Source organism: Octodon degus, unplaced genomic scaffold (genome assembly GCF_000260255.1).
Source record: "Octodon degus isolate 3935 unplaced genomic scaffold, OctDeg1.0 scaffold00106, whole genome shotgun sequence".
Classification (NCBI taxonomy): Eukaryota; Metazoa; Chordata; class Mammalia; order Rodentia; family Octodontidae; genus Octodon; species Octodon degus.
The window spans coordinates 8,078,089-8,085,771 of record NW_004524682.1 but is presented as its reverse complement, the minus strand read 5'-3'; positions in this window follow the sequence as shown (position 1 = coordinate 8,085,771).

Below are 7,683 nucleotides of genomic sequence, written 5' to 3'. Positions count from 1 at the left end.
CCATTCGCGAAATGCAAGTTAAAACAACATTGAGATATCATCACACCCCATAAAGAATGTCTATCATAAAGAAATCAACCAACAACAAATGTTGGAGAGGCTGTTGGAAAAAGGAACACTTCTCCACTGCTGGTGGGAATGTAGATTGGTGCAACCATGATGGAAATCAGTATGGATACTCCTTAGAAAAGTTGGACTGGAAATCCCATTTAAACCAACTATCCCTCTACTGAGAATTTTCCCAGAGGATCTGAAAACATCATATCATAGGGATATATGTGTGCCTATGTTTATAGCAGCACAATTTGTGATAGCCAAATCTTGGAAGCAACCAAGATGCCCATCACCTGAGGAATGGTTGAAAAAGTTGTGGCATTTTTACACAATGCAGTATTATTCAGCTATTAAGAATGATAAACTCGAAGCCTTTATATTGAAGTTGTTCCCACTTGAACATATACTCATAAGTGAAATAAACCAGATGCACATGTGTAAAAAACATATAGTCTCCCTAATATAAGAACTCAAAAGAAGAAGTACAAATAGAAAGGCATAATACAAGTAAAAGGAAAGCAGGATCTCAAGGACTAACTAATCAAGAGAGGGAAAGGAGAAGAGCTAGGAAACATGAATAAGTCAAGCCATACAGTTATATGTAGAAGATGGACAAGGCAATGTTCCTGAGAATCTTCAGAAGATTTTTAAATCTAGCAGAAAATTGGAAAGATTCTCACCCTGACTAACTATATACACTGATACCGGTTAACTGAGCTACTGCACTGCAGATGGCTATTTGTAATAGTAGTTTTATGCTTGGAGTGCCTGTCATTCTGTTCTTCTTAATATGGGTTGCTTGTCATGACATGCCAGTTGCTGCTATTATGTCTCTTGGGTAGATGGTTGTTCAAGTAGAAGGGGGTGTTGAATTAAAGCAAGAGACAGGAAAAGGAGTATTGTGGGACTGTCCAGCTTTAAGGTTGTATATGGTGATTTTTGGACTTATGTGTAAACATAAGAAATATATAATTCTTTATGCCTATTTTTAAAATATATATTCTAATTTTTAAATGTTTTTATCATATTCTGCAGGGACTTAAAGTTCAACGTACCAATACTTGATGAAAAATACCTTTTCCATATTATGCCTAAGATGTTTGATATGCAGACAGTAGTGAGGTTAAGCTTAACAGCCTAATTTGTATGGTAATAACAATAAGCTTGTCTTCTGGATGGTTAACAACCTAAGTTTGCAGACCAAAATTAGAGAGAAAGGAGGGCTGCAAGGAAAGCCAACATTTTGGCCCTAGCCTTCTAAGGTCAATTAAGACTCAGAACATATGAGAACTTGTACTGTAATGTTATGTAACTCGGCAGTGTCCCAAATTTTCTGATCAAGGAGATTATGGGCCAAAGAGGAAAGTGATCGATGATGTAGAGTGTGCCTAAGGAGAGTCACCTGGAGAGAAAACATTCTCTCAGGCTTTCACAGAGAGCACATTTTCCAAGCAATGGCTGTGACTCATCCACATGGCTGACACTGACAAAAGTTCTACAATCTGAGGTACAGGATCTCGGGATAAATCCTGAGGGGATTTTACTGACCTTATCAGACCCAAAAGCTACAACTCTTGTTGCATAAGTCCTGCTTTACCATGGTCTTGGCTATCCAGCAGAAAAGTATAAAAACGAAATATAAGAAGTAAATCCATGGTATTATGTTGAGCTGTGGGGGACTCAAGTCAACAATTTCTGACTTAGCCAGTCAAGCGGAAGACCCAATACTATTATGGGCTACTGGAGTCTTTTAGAATATTTCCCTGAATTTACGCACCAATAATGTTCAAATAATGGAACTTAACCAAAAAAGGATATATGGATGATTGTATCTGTTTATTCAAAGTGGTTTTGATAGATATATAGTTACATTCTCTTAATGAATAGAATGATTCTTGTACAGCAATTAACCACTAGGAAGAATGTATGCAGTGTGTTAATTATTGAAACTGTCCTACTGATTTGATTTGCAATTGTGTCATTGCTATTTGTTTATCAATAAAATTATGGGGGAAAAAAGGTATGTACGTGTTTGTTTGGTTGCTTATGTTTTCTACTAGAGGTTGATCTCAGGCTCTTCACACAGAACTACATTCCCAGTACTTTTTAGTTTTGAGGCAGGTTCTCAATATGTTGCCTGGGGAGAACTCAAACTTTGTTACTCCTGTCTCAGGCTCCTAGATGACAGGGTTACAGAAACCCAATACCAGGCACATTCATTTATATGCCTGAGAAAATCTGGCTTAAAGAAGTTAACAAACTCGTTCAAGATCCCAAAGCAGTTACACTAGAGTTAGAATTAACACTTTTCCTCACTCGAAGCCTCTAGCTTCCATAGTTGTCCTGGCTGAAATGAGATTCTACCTCTTGGAATCTGTCTTTTGACAGCCAATACATGAACAAGAGAGCAATAAAATGATTTTCCAATCCCAGGTAGAATAAAGTCAAAAGGATACAAAACATCGGACAGGATGACCTAGGTTACAGGTGAGTGCCACCATACTCTGTCTCAGTGGCCAGCTCAGTGCACCTAAAGGTGGGGCTGGTGTGGTATGTGGTGCCTGGGATGGAACCCCCGTCCCTGTGCTTGCCTAGGCAGATGCCTAATCTGCTGAGCTGTCATATCGGCTCTTATTTCTCTTTTTAAAAAAAGAAGAAATAACCATAACTAAAGCAGGCTGAGTAACGTCTGAAATTCACATCACAGGACAAGAATGGATTATAAGGTTTAGTTCTTTTTATCTCTTGCTTTCAGAATGGCTCTAAAACATGTAACTAGCTGCAGAAGACAATTCATTATCAAAATAATCAAGATCAGAGAAAAATTAGGGAAATGAAAAGAAACCATTCATTAAATGATTTCTTAAGTAGAGTGTTTCATGATCCCATTTTACTATTTGTAACTAGACAAAAGAAAGCTGTGCTTGAAATAAAAAGGTTTTTTGGCTAACACTCAAGATATATTAAAAGAAAATGGCCTCCATTTATAAAATAGTATGAAATTTGATTGCCTCTAACAGTCTTTTTATGAAAAAAATAATACCTGTAGCTTAGGAGCAGAAATGTGAAATATAACTGTAAACCACTGAGAAGGATTTTGTTGCAAAATTTCAAAATGCTGATGCAGGCCTGGTATCAGCAAATATATCATTTTACTGCACACACTTGAGGCCCACAGCAATCCAACAGAAAATTAATTAGTATCAGCTCACCATAAATCTCAACAGTATTAGCTAAAATGCCAATTTTGTAATCACTTTTCATTAAAGCCAAAATACTAATTAAAATTGATTTTTGCCTGTGCTTTGGTAAACGGCTGCCAGTTAATGGCTTTCATCTGTAAGGCAGACCTTTACTTAAATTAATTTTGTAAGTTGTCTCTCTCCCTTTTGTAAAGATAATAAAGTGTGAAAGGACACGAAATGTGAATGCAGGAAAGGACAATTCATACGGTGGAGGTAGAATAGCGAAAATTAAAAAAAAATTCTGGGTCTTTTTCCTATAACCATACGCCTCAATAAACTGCTTTCTAATGTTTTATTTCATGAGAAGTGATGTTAGACATCTGTCATGAATAAATTAAGATTTAATTTTTGTAAGTGGTTTGAATGACTAAATAACATATTTGTTCAAGAATTTTCTGAGTGGGGTCACATTCTTATTTATGTGACATAATCTATTTTTAAAAAACTGGCCTATGAACTTAGTTCATGCTCAGAGGTTCATTGAGAAACAATAAGGATTAATTTAAGTCTCAACATATGTTAAATGGAAGCTGATAGCCGTAAAAATGTCAAAGCTCTTTCATTTGTGTTAAGCAGAAAAATAGCAAAACATATATCTCTTAAAGGGTAATCCAAGATGGCTTTGATTGTACTTTCAATTTCTCAATGAATTTTTTAAAATAATATGATACAAAGTTGAGTTTGGGGTGGCATCAGGGTAGATGAGGATTAAGAGTTTTTATTTCCTCTCTTTAAAGAGGAGTAAAAGGGATGGTGAGTCATTTATGGGAACATCTAAGAACCACTGGTTACAACCTGAATCCACAGAAGAAAAGTCATATTCAGAATTCTCAGCTTACATGAATGTACAATGAGAAATTGGCTAATATTTCTAAATTCAGATTAATCACATGGAAAAAATTATAAAAACAGATCTGATCTAATATACTCAGACATTACAGAGAGGAAGGGACAAGAAGGAAGCAAATTTCATACACAGTATCCAGATTAAGAGAACTTCATGTAACTTTCATTTTTACAGGACCTTAGAAGCCCAAGATTTTCCCTTTCCACTAGCCCTACAAATTGAAATATTCTTTTTCTTTCACATATAAAATCAAAATACATTTCTCCTTAAAAATGTTAAAAGAAAAATCTTAGTAAGCAAATATCCAAGAGCTAATCAATAATAGTTGTAAATCTCTCAGAGTTATTTACACTATGCTAACACAAAGGAGTTATTTAGTATAGACTTGGCAGTGCAGCACCATAAATCCTGAGCATTCTGAATCCTGCAAATCAGAATTATCACTATACCTCTATCTTCCATCCCAACATGGTATAAAATACAACTGAATATTTCAGCTTGGATCATAAGTTTATAACACCAAATTCATTTTGTTTTTTATTTTAATTTTTAAGCAGCATTATAAGAATAAATGTGTAAAATGACATGAAGAAGGGATTTGTAAGTGATATTTGCTTCTAGATTATTCGTTAAGCATCTCTAAAATCTAAACCTTTCTTCATATCTCTAAGTCATTTTACACAAGTTTCAATGGTGGAAATACAGACATATTAGTGGCCACTAGGTTATTCCATATACTTCTACTCTAAAGCATATGTTTATTAATTTCCCAAGCAATATCCCAGTAATTAGCAATTTTTAGCAGTATTTTTCCATTTATTTTAAGTTATCAAGCATGGAAAGAGATCCTCTAATTTAACAAGTGAGTTTGACTAATAAAGTAGAAATATTTTATCATTGCAAATAGTGGAAGCAAAAAGTAAAATTTCAGTGAAATATTACAGAAATAATGTTTACTCCTATGACATGAAAGTCATTTGAAACTACTCTATTACCTATTTAGCTGGATTCCTGAATTTGTGTCAAAATTCAGAATTTCTATCCTAACTTCTATTTCTGTTTTGGTGGTACCAGAGATCAAAGCTAGCACTTCCACATTGAGCTACATCTCTAGACCCTTTTTATTTTCTGTATTTTGAGGCAAAGTCTTACTAAATCACTGGCTTTTCCAACTGGGATGATGTATGTGCTTCTCCTGCCCCAGCCTTCCACAGCACTGGGGTTACAGACATATACCACCACTCCTGGCTCCCACTTATCATTATTCAAATGCCTGCTGTTATTGTATGGTTACTGTTATTTGATTTATATGTGGGATACATTGTCTAAGCCCTTGGGTATTTGAGATTGGCTTTTGACTGCTCAAAATAAGAAGACAATTTGACTACATCTAGCTCTTAATTTTCCTTAAAATTCTCCCCTTTAACTTCATTTTACTGTGCCATTTAGTGCTAAAGAGAAGTCTAGGATACCTTGTTTCTATCAATTTTGCTTAATTTGGGAGAAGTAATCTAATAACTTTTCCATAAGAACAAAGTATCAATGTTTCCCTGATACTTTTCCCCAAAATGTTATAAGGACATATCTAAGCATAAGCTTATATAATGGATTTTGTACAAATGAAATAGAAATTTTAAATCCAAATGTTGCTTTTTAAGTTTTAGTAAATTTTCGTCCCTCGAGATGAAAGTTATTGTACCTAAGAACTCTTAACTTACTTGAATCAGATGTCCTGCAATTATCAATATAGTACGTATTCTCTTCCTCCATATGTAAATGTAGTCACTTATTCTTTGTAGAGACCTTTGCTTATTCTCTTCAATCTTAGAGAGTTTCTATAACTGGCGTGTACCATCGCTGATTTAACTCTTCAATGATGTCAATTCTGTTTTGTTTTCTGTTTTTAAATAAGGTTTATAATCCAATGGACACACAAAATAAAACTGCCTGAGCAGAACAGCTTAATAAACTAGTAAGTGTTAGGAAGTTTGGAAAGGTCTAGGTCCCAGGAGGGGGCTCGCTGGTCTTTGTGCAGGTGCTGTGTGATACTTGCTCATCGGGGGAGGTGCCTGTGCCGCCATGAAGTGCACTTATGCACATAAGTGACAGCACAAAGTCTGAGTATGCAAATAAGTTTTTCTCTGAAAACACATTTTGGCACAGATTTTTAAAAAATGTATGTAGGGGAAATTTGATTTTTAAGTCAATAATATATATACTATATATATATATAATATATGTTTATATATGCATATATCTCAAGTTCTGCATATCCCACCAAGGAAGGAAAACATGTTTGCTCCCGTTCCACTGTAAAATATACATCCTGGTGAGTCAAAGGTGGTGACAGCAGGAGTTAGATGTGACACATCCAATGAACAAGGGAAGAGGAGGTTGGGAAAAAAAAACCCAATGAAATGTTCCTTGACCCCAAAGTTTCAGAAGTTCTGAGTCCTGTGCTGGCATCTGTGACTTTTGTTCACACACACTAAGAGGTCTTTCAGACTGTCTTCACTATGCAAAAGTCCAAGTCACTAAGTTAGTGCAAAGGCATCCTGTTTTCGTGTTTCTTACAAGCAAAAACTATTTCCACTGCCCAATTACTTTTCTTTAAAAAGAGAGAAACACAATCCCACAGTGTCTGTGAGCCCCACAGGTGGTGGCGTGTCCTGAGATCAAGTCAGGACTCTTTCACTACACCTAGAAAGCTCTCATTTTCCTCTCTATTCTCCTGCTACCTTCCTGTCTTAAGTCAACAATTCTTCCCCTAATCACTTTCTCTTAGTATCTTGTAGAAACCAAATCTTTACAGTGCTATAAAAGACAATTTTGTAATTTTTTCTAACTAATACTGAGTAATTTAAAAATATTTCTATTCCATTCATAAAGTAGAATATTCTTCTGCCTTTTCAGAGGACTTTGGGGGTCTACTCCATCTATATTACCCCACTGAAATGATTAAGTATTTTCATTATTTTAATTTTCCAAAAGTCACAATGTGTAGGTTTTTCTTGGCCATACTTTCTTTTAAGTGGGAACCAAATTTAATAGAATACTTTGATGTACATATTTCTGACTTATCAGTGATTTAGGCCTATTAAATGAAAATATGGTTCTTTATGGTCCCCATTGTCTGGCATTGCAAATACAGGTTATATTTGAAAAAGCTACAATTTCCAGAGGAAAAATATAGGGTTGTTTATACTTCTTTTGGGAGCTCTAACCTTCTAGAGCATCAATCTCCTCAAGATCCCTTTAGTTTACATAAACGCATGGTCTTTACATAGATAAAATATTGGCAATGTTTAGATATGTCAGAGAAATACTACTCAAGCTGCTACAAATAGTAAACTCTTTGCAATGCAAGAAACTCATCAAGGGGGGCCAGGGAGATGGCTCAGTAGAATAAGTGCCTTCCTGGCAAATGCAAGGGTCTGAGTTCAATCCCCAGTTCCACCAAAAAAAAAAAAAAAAAAGCTTTGGGCTGGAGAGATGGCTCAGTGGTCTAAAGCACCTACTTAGAACAAGCTTAGCAAA